This window comes from Tachypleus tridentatus, chromosome 1 (assembly GCF_004210375.1).
Source record: "Tachypleus tridentatus isolate NWPU-2018 chromosome 1, ASM421037v1, whole genome shotgun sequence".
Classification (NCBI taxonomy): Eukaryota; Metazoa; Arthropoda; class Merostomata; order Xiphosura; family Limulidae; genus Tachypleus; species Tachypleus tridentatus.
The window spans coordinates 65,171,179-65,192,633 of record NC_134825.1 but is presented as its reverse complement, the minus strand read 5'-3'; the positions used below and the strand labels follow the sequence as shown (position 1 = coordinate 65,192,633).

Sequence of the window (21,455 nt, the reverse complement as noted above, 5' to 3'; positions counted from 1 at the left end):
GCGCGAAATTCAAAACAAACAAACAAACCCAAATCTAGAAGTCAAATATAATTTATTCCTGCCAACCATTCGTTTTTCTAAATGATAATATAATTAGTACCTTCTTAGAACTCAATATGTGTGTGATGTCAAAACTGGGGTTTTTGGGGTTTGATACCAGCCATTATACCGATTATTTACATTTGTTTTCTTATAGTTGTAAATATATATATACATAGATCGTTATTGGATCACGTGAACAAATTGTATCTCCACATAAACATTGAAATTTTTTAAAATTTTAATTCGAAAAACGCTTCCTTGCTCGTTCTCTTTTTCTATTTGTTTTTTCTCTACAAATGCTATTCGGCTCTTGTATCTGGCTATAATGTTTTTAACTGATACAAACAACAAACGACTTTTTTACAGCTTCCTTGTATTTGGTTGAACTTTTAAAGGATGTGGGCACAACAATGACTCGGAGAGGTTAGTCTCGTGACATAAACTGTGATGGATGGAATATCCTTGTCCTTTAACAGCGCCCTCTTCATAACCTTCATAATGTTTCTTCACTGAAAATAGGATTAGTACATTTACATGTTTTATTATTTCTATTTTTCAATACATTTAAACCACTGTTAAAAACGCGAAGTTTAATAAACAACTATTCTGCCAAATTTACGATTTACTGTTTTTAAGAAGTCACACAAACACTTCAAGGACTTGAAACAGTTAACATAATGAAAAATACATTTAATTTATTTATTATAATACAATATGCTTAATAAACATAGTGGGAAGTTTTTATGTTACCGTGTAGAAAAGTAAATACAGTAAAGTACAAAATATTTGACTGTTTTTTATAAAACTAAAACTAATAAGACTCATCGATTCTTGATAGACATTTTGGTTAAGTATTTTTCAGGCCCCAAAGGTCAAAAGCAGTTGTTTCTCTTCATGGCCAATGGATAAGGAGTTAAAAAATAACAAAATAAATAAGTTATATTTTTCGACCTTATAAAGCTTGACTTATTTTGAATTTCGCGCAAAGATACTTGAGGGCTATCTGTGCTAGCTGTCCCTGATTTAGCAGTGTAAGACTAGAGGGAAGGCAGCTAGTCATCACCACCCGCCACAAACTCTTGGGTTACTTTTTTACCAACGAATAGTGGTACTGACCTTAATATAATAACGCCCCCACATAACACCGTAACCACCTCGCCATGTCGGGTCTACATGTTTGTATTTAAAGCGAACTAGAAATATGCTTTCATTACATAATACTATAAAACTGATTTTAATAAACCATTTACTTCTAACAAACAACGAGAAATTTCAATGACAAAGTCCCTCTTATTTCTGTTGCTTTTAATGAAGAAAAATTGGTCTGGTTTGTTTTGAATTTCGCGTAGAGGGTTATCTGTGTTAAACGTGTAAGACTGGAGGGAAGGCAACTAGTCATCACGGTCCATCTCCAATTCTTGGGCTACTCTTTTTTACCAATGAACTGTGGAATTGGCCGTCACATTATAAAGCACCCATGAATAAAAGGGCTAGTATGTTTGGTGTAACGGGGATTCGAACACGCGACCTTCGATTGTGAGTCGAGTGCCTTAAACCACTTGGCCATCCTGGGCCATCTTATAAAGAATTGCAAGAAAAATAGCACAATCTCAGCGCAGTAACTCTTTATTTTGTGCAGAAAAAAAAATGGAATCTCTGATTTGTGTGACCGACAAAATTTCAATAATGAAGATGCTGGAATTTAAAACATTTATTACGTCATGTGTTTTAAATACTTATTAGTATTCAACACATTATTTCATGAGTACCCGCAATTTATTTGCAAGATTGAAAATTATACCTAATTGTAAACCCGTCTTCCCAACGTAAAGTATCAGTTCAACGTAGGATTTGGTTTTTATACCCTGCTAACATTGTCTGTCTAATAATATACCTGGAAACCGACTGTTTTCAAAGTTCTCAGCATCTGAGACAACCACAAAAGCACGAGTTAATGATGTATAAGAACAAATAAACTAAAAACTTGCTCGTATCTTTGAACCTAAATGACACCGGTCGTAAGTTGAGGCACTGTCCTCTTTATAACAGCTGTTTGTTATGAATAAGGTTAAAGTTATGCGAAGACAAGTTTACGACGGAAAATACTGGCTTTTAATAGTGCATGTCAAAAAGTTCCATCAGGTTTTATCTATCTTCTCTACGATCGACTAAAAGCAAGTATTTCCACCTATGAGAACTATCGTTTTGTTGTGTTTTGTTTTTAGTAGAACAACACGTACAATTTGATTCCATTTCTTATCCACAAATTTAAAGGATGTTAAAATCTAATGAACCAAGTTGGACAGTTTTAAAAATCTCTTTAAATGATAAAACATACTATAAATGGAAGCATAACTAAATATTATGTTGTCTGTTGTGAATTATTTAAAAAATGCCTTATTAGGAACTGCTTGTGGGTTAACCCTATATCTCAGGTGATGTAACACTTACTTTTAGTGTCAGTTATTTTGAATGCTGTACATGCAAGTGGAAAAAATTGCCACTAAAGCAAAGTTAGCACTTGTACTAACAAGATTAGTGGTTATTCGACACTGCTGCTTTAAACTGGTTATTCGACACTGCTGCACGGTTTTAGTTTGTATGTTTAGCATGCCTCACAGTTTATCAAGTGTTTATTACATAAACACATCGTGAAATATGGACGTCACCAGGATTGTTTTAGTGGAAGTTTCGTTTCTATATATAATACATTTCTTTCAGAAATGAATATATATATAAGCAAACATACACATGTAAAACTGCATGTGTTATAACGCGAACTAATTGATGAGCAAGTAAATCTTAAATAATCATTCTTACAAAATTATTATTTAATTCAAGCTTACGTCTACGTACAATCATACGTATGTAAGTCCCTATCTCAATAATTATTTTGCATTTTCAGTTTAACAACCGTATCGTACTGTGTACAACTGGCTAGAGGTATGTGAGTGTGAACACGTAACTACAGTATTCTGAAGCGTATTAAATTGTTCAGTGTGAATTAAAATACAAAAGATTTATCTTGCCGGAACGTAATTTTAAAGACTGCTAGAGGCTTAACCATTGATGTTATATTAAGAAATTGTTCAGTAACTTTTAATACGCCATGGTTGTGCTAATGATACTGGTTTTCTGTGATTTTACAGAATGGTTTAACGCTTGGCTGTTCTCATTATATTAAGAAATTCGATCTTCAGTACATCTGTAAGAGGTGTGTTTGTGCTATTAGTATGCGAATATATGTGGTGGCTTCATGTTTATTTGTGTTCCAAAAGAAGGTTAGTTCGCATCCTACCTCCTGCAACGCTGCTAAGAAATTATTTTGTTCAAACCTCTGTGTCCTCCTCCACCGTGGGGGCGATTTGCTCTTATTTTAAAATGTATCAGGTAAATAAAAAGTTATAATAAAGTTACAATCCACGATTACAGAGCGACAAGTTTACAATCCACGATTACAGAGCGACAAGTTTCGTCATTTTCATACTCCCTTTTCAACATAACTTCTGTAATAGTGGGTTTTAACTGTGTTATAAACTATTTCACACAGTACAGTGTATTTACGTGCTATTTAAATGAAAATTATTTGGTCACGACTTAAGATATGTCAGCGAAGCATGTACTAATCAGAACTTGATGTACACGAATATTTGCTCATGCTTGGAAATCGAAACGTTAGCTCAAACAGACTAGAAGCTTTAAGATGTTTCTCAACAAATACTAAATAATTTTACCGCACCAAACAGGAGACTAACAATTAGATATAAAAACTCGGCAATACACTATAAAATGAAATTTTAAGAAATTGACAAAATCATCTTGAAACCTAATCATAAGATCTGTTTATCGGAAAACTATCTTCACTGATTTAACGCTTCATTTTCTTGGACCAAGGAATAACCGACAATATATGGATTGATATGGATTGATATTTTTGATGTCCGATTCACAATCTGAGGATCGCAGGATCGAAAATCGTCGCCGAATACACTCACCTCTTCAATAATGGGTGTGTTATAGTATGACTGTGGGTGTTGTTGATCAACTGCCTTCATTTTACCCTATTACTTCAACAATACGGAAGACTAGCGCAAATAGTCCTCCAGTAGTAACTTAGTGCAAAATTCGACAAAACAAACAAACAATATTTTGTCTTCTTAAAAAAAAAAAGCGTTTGTCTGGCTTACTCTTTAATAGATTTGTTATGTAAAAAAATCTGTGTGTGTATGCAAAGGAAAAAGTTTTTACTCTTTTTACTGTGATGTTTGTTATCACATGGCGTTTAAAAAAGCCACAGGTTCGTGTAAATCTTTCAGCAAGTGTGTATCTTTACTCATATAAATCGTGGTCAAACTCGGTATCTAAATTCGCTGGCACTAGAATATTCAAGAATGTAAACAATTATAGTCGTTTCTTCCACACGCTTGGCTGCTCTGGACTATAAGAAAACTGACCTTAACTCACCTGGAGAGCGTGCGACAGACATGAGAAGTGAAATGTTATCCGTCTACGATGCAGAATATTACCAATATAAATAAAAGCATCAGCAATAGCGTATGAGTTGAAGGAATGTTTACCCCCCTTTCATAAATGCTTTAGAATATCTGACAGTTGCTAAAAAATATATTACAAAAGTGAAAACATGTTTAATAAATGTGCATAAACTATTTTAAAGGTTATTGCGAAAATAGTTTTTATTATTGAAACTAATGCTGCGAATGAAGGCTCAACTAAAACAAGAGGTCGGAAATGTCATACGTGCAGTTGATATAAAACTAAATTGACGTGTAATGCAGTTGTTGTTTTGAATTAAGCACAAAGCTACATAATGGGCTATCTGTGCTCTGCCCACCAAAGGTATTGAAACCCGGTTTTTAGCGTTGTAAGTCAGCAGACATACCGCTGAACCACTGGAGGGCGTGTGATGTTGATTTTAGCTAGAGTACTTTGTTATAACACACGAACGGTTCATGTGCTAAGACTCAAAATAGTTAAACGGGACCCTTCCCCCTCATTTATTGCATTACTTTCTAAGCTTGTACTTTACTTGTCTAAAATAAACTTCGTTGCATTTATTGTGAAAGTCATTTTTCTTGTTCTAAAAGCTGGAAAATAAAAACAAAGTTCGATTCAACGTTAATTCTGAGAAATTCCATTTACTGACACTAAATATCTGATGCAGTAATCTTAGATAGAAAGTGTTTAGTTTAGAATTAAATACAAACTTACACAACGGATATTGAAACCCGGTTTCTAGGAGAGGGAGTCTGGAGACATACCCGCTGTACTACTGAGGAACTATACAAAGTGACGTATGACCCCGATAAAGTTTCGTAAGCTAACAGTTTATCGTTTTTAAAAAAATAGTTTTAGCAACGAAAAACTCAAGTTCTCGGTGGAAAATTGGACTAGCTATGAGTTCTGATATACCATTATCTTTAAAAAATAATGCAACTTTTTTCTTAAAAAACACATAATTTAGAAATGATATCTAAATCTCAGCTGTGAATTTAAGAAACAAACAGCATGTTTTGAAAGCTTTCGTGACGCATTTTTAAATATAAAATACCATGATTTTGAAGTAAAACACTTTTTTATCTCTGATTTGATTGCCTTAAAGGACAAACAAGTTTTCTGCGAATTTACAACGTTAGAAACCGGATTTCGATACCCGTGGTGAGCAGAATGCAAATAGACCATTGTGTAGCTTTATGCTAAATTCTAAACAAAAAAATTTGGAAGAGCTAGCAGAGGTTTGATTTGTATTTTTTCTGGTGTTTTTGTAGCAGTACTCACGATAAGCATAAGTTACTTACAAACATATGTAAAACGACTAGACTTACTAACACGTTTGGCATAATCACTTTAAAACGGTCCTCTAGTACCTCCTATTATGGTCAATTATTTATCTCAGGTTTTAAAATGAGAAATAAAACATAAAAACACACTTCTTATTTCAGCGACATCTACCACTAGCACGATAAAATATAACCAAAGATTTTTGTCGTTGCTTTGTTTGAGTCTTATCGTGAACTGAAATTTTCAATTTCAAGTTGAATCCTGAAATCTTACCAGTAAAGACTGTTAGAGGGAGTTGTAGGAAAAAAGTGGATTCACAAAAAAAACAAACTGTATTTACATATTGGTGATACGAAGCAATGAAATTGATTTTTATGGTAAATTTTCTGAAGCTCAAATATTTTGCGTTATCATCAAAAAACAATGTAATGGTCATGCAGGAGCAACAATAACATGCATTGTTGTGTGCATGGCATTATCATTGTGGTCTTACAGCTACAAAGAAAAACATTATGGTCATGCGCCCACTCTTCAACAATGGTAGCGTATATATATTTTTTGAATATGGTGAATGCGTGTTAATACCTTTTAAGTTCAAATCATGTCCAGGTTCCCATTTAAAGTAATCGTCGTGCTTGATGTTCATATGCAGTACGCACATTACATCCACTGTTCTAAACAAACATCAACATGTTTGTGCAAACCCTCAAATCACACAAGAGTCAATCCGCACGTAAGCCTCACCAACACAGCAATGGAACGTTCATGTCTTTGTTTGGCCTGACCCCTGACGAGACTAGGTTCATATCGTGTCACGTTTGATTCAACCGTCACGATTTGCTGAGCTGATTCTGTTGATCAAGTCTTGTCTCATACGCACTCAAGAAGTTCTGAACCTAATATTATAAAGGTTAAAACTATTCCATATAGAGTACATGTATGTACTTACGTTCATAGTAGCATACAAATTATTATGAAATGATTGTATACTGCAGTTTCAGTCAGCGTTTTAAGTGACTCTTTGACAAATGGTGCATTGCTGTGTCTGTATATACAGTATCACATTAATGAAGATATTCTACCATTAGTGAATTGTTACACGTTTATCAATGGATCTAAGACTATCTATACGTTTACATAAAATGTTCATATTTTTATTCATTATTCCTTCTGATGTTGATTTTACATCGTACTGGATAGATCCTATTGTAATATTGTCATGTCATATTGAACAACTCTTGTGATGTTGTTGTATAATAGTGGATAGCTTCTCTTGTGTTGTTTTTTATCATATTGGATAATTTCTCTTACGATGTTATTTTATAATATCGGTCAATTCCTCTTGTGATGTTGTTTTATCATATTGAATAACTTCTCTTGTGATGCTGTTTTATCATATTGGATAACTTCTTTTGTGATGTCGTTTTATAATATTGGACAACTTTTCTTGTGACGTCATTTTATTATATTGGACAACTTCTCTTGTGACGTCATTTTATTATATTGGACAACTTCTCTGCTTAAATCGAAATTCTAAACAAATTTTTCAATTTCCTTTTAATATCTTTTTATAACAATTCATCTCAAAGTACGCTAACTAGGAAACTGTGGACGTAATAAAATATTTTTTTTACATCTGCACGACGTGTTAAGGCTTTTTGAATGTATATTTTACTATACCCATTATACTTACATATGTACATGACATCATTAAAATAAACAGTCATTTTATATGCATAGATATTATAAAATCTATCAAAAGTTTGAATGCACTTGATTGATATTACACCGTAGTATTATTAGCGGGATTTGTACACTGTAATTAATAACATTATGAACTTGTTTTTATATAATACACGAAACACGTCGAGCTTCTGTTAACTTGTATAACAACTGAAGCCTTGTTTAGATTAGCTTTAACTAACTTACAGCTAGCAGTAGTAGAACTGTCAGTACAGTGTACCTATATGTACCTTACTAGTTTCTTGTGATGATACTCACAAGACAGCTATACAACTTACAGCTTCGCCAATTTGTATAGATGTTTCATAATACATACGAAACATTAAAAAAGAACATAAGTAGCGATGCAAACTGATCTTGAAATAAGTATATTTCATATTGAGAATTTGGTGTTATCAAAGCACGTGACTTCAAATGCTCAACACACCATTCCAGTAACAGACTCCTGATCAGGTGACAAACACATGAAACAAATGAGCTTTTGCATCAAACTCACGCTTTTAACTGCATTTCCTAATAACATAACATGATAAGCAAATATGGTTTCAAAGTCACCTTACAACACCTTCTAGGTCGTTTTTTTTTATATAAATGTGTACTAAACCAACTAGCAAAGCTGTAGATCTAATGGCTATCCCACCACCATACGTTCATACCTACATTTATTTGGTACCAGCCCTATACTTTACAGTTAGGGTAAATTAAAGGCTTCGAGGGCGTCTGAGATACTAAGACTTATATAATAAAACACATCTACTTGAAAATTATCAAAAACCGAAGGCCATGTAGGATCACCAGCTTGTCATCTTTAGTATGTTCCACCAATTCTTTGTTCGGCAACCAATTCTCACAGATTACCTGTAAAAAAAAAAAGTTCCTAACCTACTTTTACCTGGTCTTTCATTGTGATTCCCTCAGAAGCTTTTGTTGTCCACGTTTACCAACTAAAGAAGGGATTCGTAACCACTGTCCAAGATTCAGAATAAACTGGATGGTTAAGATAAAGTGACTAACCTTGCTGGATCACAAGCCATGTCAGTCTTATAGTGGCTCCTTCGTCTGTGGCTATAGACAAATAGACTAATTTTCTTAGATTCTGCTGATTTAAAAACATGTTAAACGTATAGTTCGTTTTCAACCAGGAGCTGTAAAGAGACTGATCATTTTGTGATTTCTTTGGTTCAAAGATGTTTTAGACGCGTTGTTCCTTCTTAGCCCGTGACTATAAACAGAATGATCATTTTGTGATCCCTCTGGCTCAAAGACGTGTTAGACTCACTGTTCCTTCTTAGTCCGTGGCTATAAAAAAGATTGATCTTGTGATCCTGCTCATCCAACACCGTGTCAAACTTACAGTCCTTTCCTATCTCTTAGCTATAAAGTTATTTATGTTCTTGTGGTCCTACTGATCCAAAGACATGTTAAACATATAGTCCATTTTTAACCCGCGGCTATAAACAGATTAATTTTGTTGTGATACTTCTCAGCCAAAGATGTGCTAGATGTTAGACGTACAGTCCATTCTTCTCGTGGCTATCAACAAATTGATCTACTCGTGATCCAGTTAACTCAAAGATGTGTCGAACTCATAGTTCCTTCTTAGTCCGTGGTTATCAGCAATGTGATCTTGTCGCGATTCTTCTGATCCAAAGACGTATCAGACTTATAGTTCCTCCTCTATAAGGTTATAACAGATTAATATCGCGATTCTCAAGGAGATTTAGTCCTGCATGACAAGTATTGGCGTAAGTAGGTCATACAAAGCCCTGAGGTAAAACATTTTATTGTCTGCCTATGAAAACCTTTCTTCATGTTATAAATATTTTCCCCTTAATTTCAATGCCAAAAATTTAAAATGCCGATTTTTAGGACCCCTTGGCCAACTATCCCATACCTCTACGTGGTTTGTGACAAGATAGATATATTGTCATACTGATGATGAACAACACTTTACTGTAACGTGAATAGCACTTATGGGAATCAAATTTATAACTGAGTATACACATTTTTTACGATCATGGATCAATGTTATTGGTAGAAATATTAACCAATGATAAACTAAATGTGCTGTTCCAACAAATGTCAGTGTTAAACTCTAAGTATACTACTCCAATTCTTCGTACATCAGTGATAAATTGAATAGATCAATGATAAACACTAAATATATTACTCTAATTTTTTATGCATTAGCGATAAGCTGTAAATGTGCTATTCCAAATTTTGATACATCAGTGATAAACAGTAAATACACAATTTCAAGTTTTGATACACCAATGGATGCTAAAACTAAGTGAATCTCCAAAACATAGTTTATGCCTTTCAGAAATTCGAATATTGGCTATAGTTACTTGGAAAATAAATTATTTCAAAACCATCTAATGTGAGGTTCGTTTCTGAAACCTAAGATGTTGGGACGCCTTACAAAAGTCCCACACAAATGTGACAATAACGCAGGAGCTACTGCGTTTGACACGAAGTAGCGGTCGGCCTTCTTTCAAAACTGTGGAAACATGCTGCTGGGAATGCTCAGTTTTCACCTCTTAGCTACTGGGGATAATTGCCCTTAATCTTCTACGCCCTAGGTAATCTGATCACCAATTGGGTAAATTACTGAAACTACGGACTCTGCAAAAATAAATATACCATAAATGGACAAAAGGATAACTAACCCTGTGTTCAAAACTACGGACTCTGTAAAAATAAGTATACCATAAATGGACAAAAAAATAACTGACACTATGTTCAAAACTACGGACTCTGTAAAAATAAGCATACCATAAATGAATAGAAAGATAACTAGCCCTATGCTCATTACTGACAGCATGTTCAGATTGTATAAGGTTACCAAACACAGCAAAATACAAAATTTCCAAAAACTGCTGTTTCAGACAAATAAAAGTGAAATCTTTACTGTAGAAAACAGATCTTGGGATCGGAACATGTGTTGCGAAGAATGGCTATAAATCGAAATTCTAATCCGTATTACAGATTTACATTTAATATTTGGTTTGGATTGAATTTCGCGCAAAGTTACACAAGGACTATCTGTGCTAACCATCTCAAATTTAGCAGTGTAAAGCTAGAGGGAAAGCAACTAGTCATTACCACCCACCGCCAACTCTTAGGCTACTCTTTTATCAACGAATAGTGAGATGGACCGTCACATTATAACGTCCCCACGGTTGAAAGGGCGAGAATGTTTGGTGTGACGGGGATTTGAACCCGTGACCCTCGAATTACGAATCGAGTGCCCTAACCACCTAGCCATGCTGGGCCAGTAAGTATTGAAGCTACATTTTCCAAGTGATGTACCATCCTATTTGTTTTTGTTTTGGTATTATTTTATGTTATTTCGACTTTAAATAGGAAAGAAGCCGTCCATGCTTTTTCGTAAATTCAATTTAATTTTTTTAGAGGTAAACACAAAGCCACACAATGGGCTATCTGTGCTCAGCCCACCACGGGTATCGAAACCCGGTTTATTGCGAAGCGAGTCCACTAACATACCGCTGTGCTACAGGGGACGAATTTAAATGTTAAACAGGTTGTAAACTTCCCAGAACAATATACGCAGATGTATATAAACATCAGAAACAAGCATAATAATATTAAAATCAACTAAAGAAGGCTCAGACTAGCAAGAACTTCAACACTACATCGTCCAATTTTGGGTTTTAGTTAATGAAGAAACTGAAAAGAAATAAGGAAACTTGTATAGGTACACGCTGTTTAGAAAGAGAGTGAAAAGCCATTAAACCCGTGTAAAAATTTACGTTTTTCTTTTTTGTTGTGAACTTACCTAAACTGCATTACAGCTGTAGTGTCAGCCAGTTGTCCCGACAGTCTAGTAGCCTAACGGGATAATTGGTGTCTGAAAGTCAAGGTTTAACTAGCGTTGTCGATCAGTAATTGTCCACTTACTTGTTCCCTTATCAGTAACCGTGAGATTCTTACCTGTCCTTGACTCACACGAAAAAAAAAGAGAAAAGAATAAATAAATGAAAGGTGATGTGACGTAAAGCCTAACTATTCCAGCTAAAGTTCTTTTCCAATTCGTACTGAGAACTTAGAACACAAAATTGTGACATCATTCGGGCGTCCTAAAGCTTTTTCATTTTAAATGTACAACTTCATTGACTTAATAAATTATTTAAAAATGACTTACAGAAAGATGGTTGCTTTTTAAAAGTCGAAATGGACTTGTTGGTTTCTTATACACCTTGGAGTAGAGTTTTTTTTTTTGTTAAAATATAAGATGAAGAGGAGTACCACATAAAAAAATATACGACAGAGTAGAGAAATGAATCTTTGTGTTAGAGTTTAACGATGTTCAAGTTGGATTTCAAAAAAGTGTGTATGTTATGTTCCAAAGATCCAACTTAGGCCTCATATGCTGCGAATTCTATACAGTCGATGACAAGCAGGTACGAAATATTTAAAAGAAATCATACAGGTGGTATATCCTGTTTGAAATGCTGAATGGCCTGAACAGGAAAATCATGAGTGAACAAAGTCATCTGACAGTTAATACGATGTTTCGTCAATATTTAGGCCTAAAGTAGCTTTCACATTTCAACGTTTTTGTTTGTTTTTGGCATTTAGCACTATGACAATAATTAGTTTTAATACTCTACCGAAAGAGCACTTTAAACAGATTTATAATTACCACAGACGCATTTTAATTAATCAGTTTTAGTATGAAATGGATAGCCGTTTAGGTGGTATCTTTTTGTAAAAAAAAAAGAAAAATGAACCGACTCTGATATGGATCTAATGCCAACTTGTTTCTGAATTACACTCTGAAAGAGATGACACGTTATTTCAAATTAAGACGTGTTATTTCAAACTTAGAAATACATTTTAGTAATAAAAACGTTGTGTTAATAATCTAGACTATTCAGTTTGGACTCTAAAAGCGAGTTTATCTCGATACTTGTATATGTCGGATGGTAACGTTGCCTTGTAGTAAAATCATTTTTGACATATTAGTGAAACTGTTAAATAGACCTTATGAGTTTACTGTAGAAACTATTAATCTCGGTCCGGCCTGAACAGGTAGTTTGGATGCTCGACTCGCAATCTGAGGGATGCTGGTTCGAATTCTCCTCACCCCAAACATGCTCGCCCTTTCAGCTGTAGGAGGTATTATAATGTCACATTTAATCCCATTATTAGTTGGTTCAAGAGTAACCTAAGAATTGAGAATGGGTGGTGAAGACTAGCTGCCTTCCTTCTAGTCTTTTAATGCTACACTGGGGACAGCTCGTGCAGATAGCTCTCGTGTTGCGTTGCGCAAAATTTGAAAGAAACCAATTTTTTCTTAATCTTAGACTCATCGGAAATTGATATTTAATGCAAGTGTAGATACTTCTCTAAAATCACGCAGTCTCCAAAAATTACATCTACTGTTATAATAACTGCCGAATGTGGCATTATAATAAATATTCACAACAACTTTTGTTTGCTAATGCGCTTCTTCGATCTGAAACGAACCTTGTTAGAATCATGTATTGGACTTCAACAGAATCATGGCTTGCTTACTTCTACATGTGTTAATTATTTGAAAAAAAAACAAAACTCCTCTTTCTGAAAATTTCTGAGGACGCCCTCTAAGTAGTTCCTTCATTTTTGGAAGAAAATTTTCTCATTGAATATTGCCTATGTGTGCCTGTGTCAACCCATACTATGATCACAAAGTCGATTACATGTAAAATTACCCTCAGTGTAGCTACTGGCATAACATAGCTTTTCATAAGGACACGGACTGTAAAGCGTTCCTGGCAATGAAGTGCACATGAAATATGTCTGAATTAAAGTGGCATTCTTTTTCTTATTTCGAAATATACAAACAGGTAACTCGCCCCCCACAGCAGTAAAATAACTTAATTCATCGGTAGCCAGTGTATCGATCAAAAACAGAGAGGAGAAATTTGACCTAATGTAGCAACACTGAGTTGGAAAGTTTGACTTCAGTCAGAAAAACAACATGAAGACGAAAAGAAAGTACAATCTTGTCAACAGTACAGACACTTAACTCTGTAGAACGGGACTTGTTTCACTTAACTGTTTCAATTACAACCTGGTCAACAGTTCAAATACTTACTTTGTAGAACAGAACTTGTGGCACTCAACCATTTTAATTACAACCTGGTCAACAGTACAGATACTTAACTCTGTAGAACGGGACTTGTTTTACTTAACTGTTTCAAGTACAACCTGGTCAACAGTTCAGATACTTAACTTTGTAGAAAGAATTTGTTGCACTCACCTGTTTCAAGTACAAACTGGTTAACATTACAGGTACTTAATTCTGTAGAACGGGACTTGTTTCACTTAACTGTTTCAAGTACAAAGTGGTCAACAGTACAGATACTTAATTCTGTAGAACGGGACTTTTTTCACTTAACTGTTTCAAGTACAAAGTGGTCAACAGTACAGATACTTAACTCTGTAGAACGGGACTTGTTTAACTTAACTGTTTCAAGTACAAACTGGTTAACATTACAGGTACTTAATTCTGTAGAACGGGACTTGTTTCACTTAACTGTTTCAAGTACAACCTGGTCATCAGTTCAGATACTTAACTTTGTAGAAAGAATTTGTTGCACTCAGCTGTTTCAAGTACAACCTGGTCAACCGTACAGATACTTAACTTTGCAGAATAGCATTTGCTGCACGCAACTGTTTCAAGGACAAATACTTACTTTGTAGAACGGAACTTATTGCACTCAACTGTTTCAAGTACAACCTGGTCAAAATTAGAAATTGTTTGTTTGTTTCAGAATTTCGCGCATAACTACACGAGGGCTATCTGCGCTAGCCGTACCTAATTTAGCAGCTAGTCATCACCACCCACCGACAACTCTTGGGCTACTCTTTTACCAACGAATAGTGGGATTGACCGTCACATTATTACGCGCTTACGGCTGAAAGGGCGAGGATGTTTGGTGCGACGGGGATTCGAACCCGCGACCGTCAAGTTACGAGTCGAGTTACTTAACCCACCTAACCATACCGGACCAAAAGTAGAAATACTTAACTTTGTAGAACGGGACTTGCTGCACTCTACTCTTTGAAGACGAAAACCAGTATGAATCTGATTTCTTACAAAAAAGGAGACAGAAATACTTGTACATACAGATGCGTGTATGCCAATCAGAAAAGAGATTGTGACATACAGACATCCACGTGCAATTTTCATATACTATTTTTCTGTAATATACAAGTCATTAAAAAGGTAATTTAAGTTTTTAAAAATATTATATATTCACATCTGCTTACCTTAGGGGAAATGCGTTTCACAGAAGTTATTCAATATGTTTTCCGTCATTCTCAATCAACAGATAAAACCTATCTGTAAATGAAGTTCCCTCAAGCTTTGTCTGTTCTAGACTATTGTCATTGATCTTTGCAATATGAAGCCCACTGACATGAATTTTTATCAAATCACCAATCCTATATTGTTGAAAGTAAAGGAACGACAACGAATGAACTGTATGATAATACTTAGTTGGTTTGTTTTTTTTTAATTTCGCGCAAAGCTACACGAGGGCTATCTGCGCTCGCCGTCCCTAATTTAGCAGTGTAAGACTAGAGGGAAGGCAGCTAGTCATCACCACCCACCGCCAACATTTGGGCTACTCTTTCACCAACGAATAGTGGGATTGACCGTCACATTATAACGCTCCCACGGCTGAAAGGGCGGGCATGTTTGGTGCGACCGGGATTCGAACCCGCGACCCTCGGATTACGAGTCGAACGCCTTAACCCACGTGGCCATGCCGGGCCCTACTAAGTTGGAAGCAGAGGACTTAAACTTATGATTCTTAAAATGCCTTTGATGGGTTTTTTGTTCTCCTTTCACGAGTGATTTTTAAGACACAATCATTTACAATGTTAAACTTCCTGAAGTAACAAAACTTTTAAACTTTCCTAGTTTTATTTGAGATTCAAGTAAATACAATCTAAGTCTTGTGGTAATTAAACGTATGTGATAGTCCCCGTTGTCGATGTTATCTACTGTTTCAATAAGTAATTTTATTGTATCCAACATTACCTTGAATGTAAGACTTCCGGATTTGTGTGATTGGTCAGGTGTAAAGAGAATGTTGTTTGTGAGGGCAGTTTGGCGTTTCAAAGAAATAAATTTGTTTCTGCTCTTAATGCCCAAGGCTAACTAGTACAAAAACGCCATCGTCGTTGACTGTTGTATTAATTGTCACAACTGTGCATGGACTATCTTTAATTTTCAATGCATATTTTTGACTTCTAGTCTGAGAGTAATACAGTCTCTATCTAAATTTTATTACAGTTTCACAATACGTTAATACAGTTTTTCTTTTTTCTTCTTCTTTTACATATAAATATAAAATGTTTTTTAAGCTATAATTCAATATTCTTTTTTGACTTATCACGGTCTGATGCAGTCTTTGTGAGCATTCTTGTTAATCAAATGTTTGTTTTTATCTGTGCTCAGGCTAATATTGTGATCATTTATTAACCAGCGACAAACCGTTACTCCTGTGTATTAGGTTCTTGAACTTCTATATAATGTGGTGATCAGGAGAGTGGTTCTGTGCGTCAAGGAATACCGCACAGGTTTCACAAAATGACCCTTCTGTATTCCCATGAGAAGGTCGGGTCAACAACCTGAGAACATCACTTCCAAATTACTTTGGTTGAACAAACGATTGAGAACGCAGAAACAGTCGAAAAATGGAAGAATCTGTGACATTCTTAAAGTACTGGTTTGAAGAATCTGTGACATTCTTAAAGTACTGGTTTAAAGCAGTTAGTTGTGGAGTTTTATAGATCAAAGTTTAGAAGTATACCTGAAATATAGATAACAACTAGAAATTTCTAGAAGGATAAATATATTTTCAGGATATATTCAAAATACTACACTACTATGTAACCGTCTGAGTTACCACTATAACCGAACAGTTTCTGGTTGTTGATATGCGCAGGTCTATTTGAATGGCTAAGTGTGTTACTTATGTCTGGCTGTATGTTATCCATAATCTGCCTGAACTATACGTCACTTCCTGTGCCTGAGCGTGTGGTTTACCTGAACTGTAACGTAACTCACCAGCTGGTTATGCAGTATGCAGGAAGTCTGCTCGAGCAATAACGTTATTTAGTGATGTTTGATTGTGCGGTATACACAAGGTCTGTTGGAGCTAAAACGTGACCCACTGGTGTCTGGTTTTTGTGGTATACACGAGATTTGTTTCAGCTATAACGTAACCCACTAGTGTCTGGTTGTGTGATATACACAAGGTCTGTTCCAGCTATAACGTTACTCACTGGTGTCTGGGCCTATCATTGAGAACTCTGTTTGTCTGGCAACACTAAGTACAAAAAGTCATTTGTAAACTACTTCCTCATTGTTTTGTTTTGTGAAAACAACAGTCAATGCAACGTTAGTCTGCAGTAAGATAGAGATCTATAGGGTAAACGAGATCACGTGACTAGACATCTTTGTTCATTCTTATTTTCGTTGTTGACTGAAAGAAACAGGACTTTGCTGTTCAATCATGCGCATTTAACAAGTATTGTTTTAATGTTTCTGTCATATAGTAAGACAATATATGCATATGGAGTAATATTTTGATTGCTGTTGAAACAGATCACTTTATTTGTATAGAGTTTTATCATTCAGTAAGGACTTTATTGATATACATCAGTCATTCAATTTTCGAAGTGTTTTTTTTTTTATACCTAATTTGGAGTCTGCTCAAGTTTACTCCAAACTATCCTGTTTCAGTCGCGTTAAAATGTGAAACTAAAAGGACTGAAAATTGTGGAATTAGGAACATATGCTTGAAAAATATCATTATTTTATTATATAAAAAAGAATATTTAAAAAATATGTTTTCTTCTGACGTAGTTCGGGTTTCACTTTGACAAGCCCACAACTAACACTACATTTTGTAATGACTTATAAAAGTATAACACATGATTTTGAAGTCCTTTCTTTCCGTTTCAAAAATTCAGGTGCAAAGAAATCCATATTTAGTGCGTCAGTTGTAAGCAGTATGTCTTCTTATGAACAAGTATGGATATTTGTTTTCGTTCTCCAGTTGGACTGTTCAATGCGTGGTATGACTGTAAGCTTTATCTGGATGAACTCATATCCTATTAACCTTATTTTCAGACAAAGATAGTTCTTCAGTATTTTGTGTGCTCTTGCTTGGGGTACTTGGACAGTTTTTTCATGGTCACCTGTTATAAGACACCACACTTTATGAGACTAGTGTAAAGGTCTCTCTTTCAATGGTTTCGAAGCCCAAGTTGATTCATTTCCATATTTTTAATGCTATTAAGTGCGAGGGATATCCTCATTTTGGAAAAAAGGATTATTTCTGTCTTAAAAATTCGAATCTTAGATTCGAACACGTTTTTTAGGTCCAAATATATGATTATTTTTCATCAGAATGCTGTCTCATATTCTTTCCAAAAGCATAATTAGGCGCTGCCAAACAATCTTAACTTGTAGTTCTGGTATATATCGTTCCACAGAGCCCGGCATGACCAGGTGGGTTAAGGCGTTCGACTCGTAATCTGAGGGTTGCGGGTTTAAATTCCGATCGCACCAAACATGATCGCCCTTTCAGCCGTGGGGGCGTTATAATGTGCGGTCAATCCCGCTATTCGTTGGTAAAAGAGTAGCCCAAAAGTTTGCGGTGATGACTAATTGCCTTCCCTCTTGTTTTACACTGCTAAATTAGGAACGGCTAGCGCAGATAGCCTTCGTGTAGCTTTTCGCGAAATTCCAAATAACACCCCACGGCTGAGAGAGCGAACATGTTTTGTGCGAGCAGGATTCGAACCCGCGCCCCTCGGATTACGAGTCGAAAGCCTTAACACACTTGGCCATGCCGGGCCCTAAACAAATCGTTCCACAGCGGCTTACCTGTGGTAACCACAGTACTCGTTGATTTTGTTATTCAAATATAATAGTCTTACCTACATTGATAAGGTAAGAATTTATATAAATGGTTGTATATCTACCTTAGTAGCCATATTTATAGCATCAAGCACTACCTTTTTATTTCTTGTAAAGAATCAGGTTAAATATATATGTATAAAATGATCATTCAAATTTAAGTTTTTCAATCGAAGTGACTGTCAACCATATTATTAATCAGACCAATTAATATAGAGTAATTACATGGATACTGAGTATTTTCAATTTAGCTGTACTAGGTTTTAAAGGGCAAGAGAATAACAAAAAATCTCATCGAACATTTGGAGATCACTTAAAAATATAGAACATTGTAAAGTTAAAGAAAATAAATAAAAATACCCAAGAAACATAGTTACCTAAAGCTCTGGATCTCTCCGAGTTGTATTCTAGACGACCTTTTGATATTTGTGTTTAGGCCTAATAAACTAGGGGTAGCTGTCATCTTCAGCTCATTTTCTAGTATTGTTCTTATGGGTCCAGTTACAAATCTGAATTATGTGATATTGGATGAGTGAAATAAAGTGTGGGTGGTTTTTCAACATCACCTCTCAAGTCTTTTTGGTATCTCCGTCTCCAAACTTGAGTAGAAATTATGCATTTTGGTCTTGTATTTTATTTGTAGTATTTGAAAGTAACTTTATATATTGCGTAGGTGTACAGTAGCTACAATGCCATAACATTTCCTAGTCACGCTCGTTTCCACGAGTAAATAGTGTACATGTACGACAGGTTGAAACATGTACACGTATTAAATTCCTTCTATTTGTTTTTAAATAAAGATTACCATGAAAGATTCAGAATTTTATGATTTTTAATTTATTGACCACAGTAGTGCGCTTAATGATTGATCTACTGGTGGAGTGTATTCCTTTTTTAATTAGAAACTTTTCGGTTAATCTTTGCCCACTCCAGGGGCATGACTCAGGCACGGACCGGAACAGTGAAGGTCATAGAAATAGAAAATAGCTTACTTTAAAGAAATTACCTGCATAACAAATAAAACATGTTTGCAGCCAGGTTCCGGAAACAATGTGCTTGTTGTTCTTTCTAAATTAGGCGAATCCAATTATATTATAGAAACAGAATAAACGAGAATTTCAAAGCCTCTCCCTTGATTAAAACTGCAAATATATTAAATGAATGGGTTAGACATGTAGAAGGACCACTGGGGTAAAATCATCTCATTTCGACACTCCCCCTACTGCAGGCGGAAAACAAAAAGTACCTCAGAACCCATTTTCAGTTTCATGGCCTTACGAAAAAAAAGATAAGAAAACAACGTGTTCGACGCTTTTATAATTGTTATCTACCGAACTTTTTTTAAAGAGAGAAATATAATTTTTGAAGAATACTGTAAAAGTTATTTCAACTGTAAAGTTATACAACTATTTCATGAAAACATTAAATGAGAGTACATAATATCACTGATGATAATAGAGAGTTAACACACTGTTTGGGGTTTTGATATCCATGGTGAGCAGAGCGCATTGTGATTAACTTCAAACAAATAAATAAACATTGACCGAAGATATTAGGCCCGGCATGGCAAGGTGGTTAAGGCACTCAACTGGTAATCCGAGGGTCTAGTATTCGAATCCCCGTCACACCAAACATGCTTGCTCTTTCAGCCGTGGGGCTGTTATAATGTTACGGCCATTCCCACTATTCGTTGGTAAAATAGTAGCCCATGAGTTGGCAGTGGATAGAGGCGACTAGCTGACTCTTCTCTAGTCTTACAGCGCTATATTAGGGACGGTTACCGCAGATAGTCCCCGTGTAGCTTTGCGCTAGATCAAAACAAAGAGTTTCAGTTTGCTTTGTTCTGTTTGAATGTAACGTGCACGACAAAATGTTCAATCATGTACGTTTGTAAATAGAGATCACGTTTAATTTATTCGTTTCTGTTTCAGTTTGTTTAAAATGTTTTCATTTGAGCTGTTCTCATTTACTTTTGGGCCAAGCGTGATCCAATCGTTAGTGAGGCAGACTGTCGATTTCAGGTTCGCGTCCCATTACCACCGAGAAAAAATTTCGCTCCGCATTTTAGGGCCATTGGTGCATTTTAAGAATTACTGTCAAATCCCAAAATGAATGTCGTTGAGAGATATTGGTCAGTTGCTTTTCCGTTAGCCTATCACTTCAGAATTAAGCCCTTCTAGCGTAGATAGTCTTCGAGTAGCTTTACTCGAAAATGAGAACAAATAGAAATTTATTTTGAGTTTGGTACATTTATTTCACCAGTATCTTAATTGATGTTTGTGCAACAGACTAAAATAAAAGTAAACGAAGAACAATTTGAAGTTATGCATCTTAAAATACATGGTTATTCACAGATTATAAAAATTATGGATTAATTCTGCAGCAAGAGTTGAAATTATACAAGTTTTACCTAACTTAATGCAACTCCACTATCAACAGAAGCGTAATTTTGTTCAAACGTTATAAAAATAAACATATTGTAATCTTTTCTCCTTAATAAGATCGATTATTTAGCAGATACCACTTGCCACGCAGCAAGATTCAAAGTCATAACCACGTCGAAAGTTATAAATCTGGTATTGTTTGTTTTCTGAATTTCGCTCAAAACTACAGGAGGGCTACCTGCGTTAGCCGTCCATAATTTAGCAGTCATCACCACCCACCGCCAACTCTTGGGCTACTCTTTTAACAACGAATAGTGGAATTGATTGTCACGTTATAGCGCCCCCATGGCTGAAAAATTGAGCATGTTTGGTATGACAGGGATTCAAACACACGATCCTCAGTCGTGCGCCCTAACCACCTGGCCTATAAATGTAATAGCGTTAACCTAGACTTGACATTAAATGAATGGGACCAGACTTTAATTAGGAAATCAACTACTAATGTCACAGCCACGTGCAAGTTAAGCAAAATGTTCGAA

At 35.3% G+C, this 21,455-nt stretch overlaps 1 long non-coding RNA gene across 1 annotated transcript; it reads right to left on the bottom strand.

The window, feature by feature from the left end:
• Window positions 1–262: 262 nt before the first annotated feature.
• Window positions 263–6,770, bottom strand: LOC143250621 (uncharacterized). Its single transcript, XR_013028257.1, has 2 exons — window positions 6,427–6,770; window positions 263–551 (listed from the first exon to the last, which is right to left on the bottom strand). It is a non-coding gene; the product is annotated as an uncharacterized LOC143250621 (long non-coding RNA).
• Between the last annotated feature and the right edge of the window lie 14,685 nt (window positions 6,771–21,455).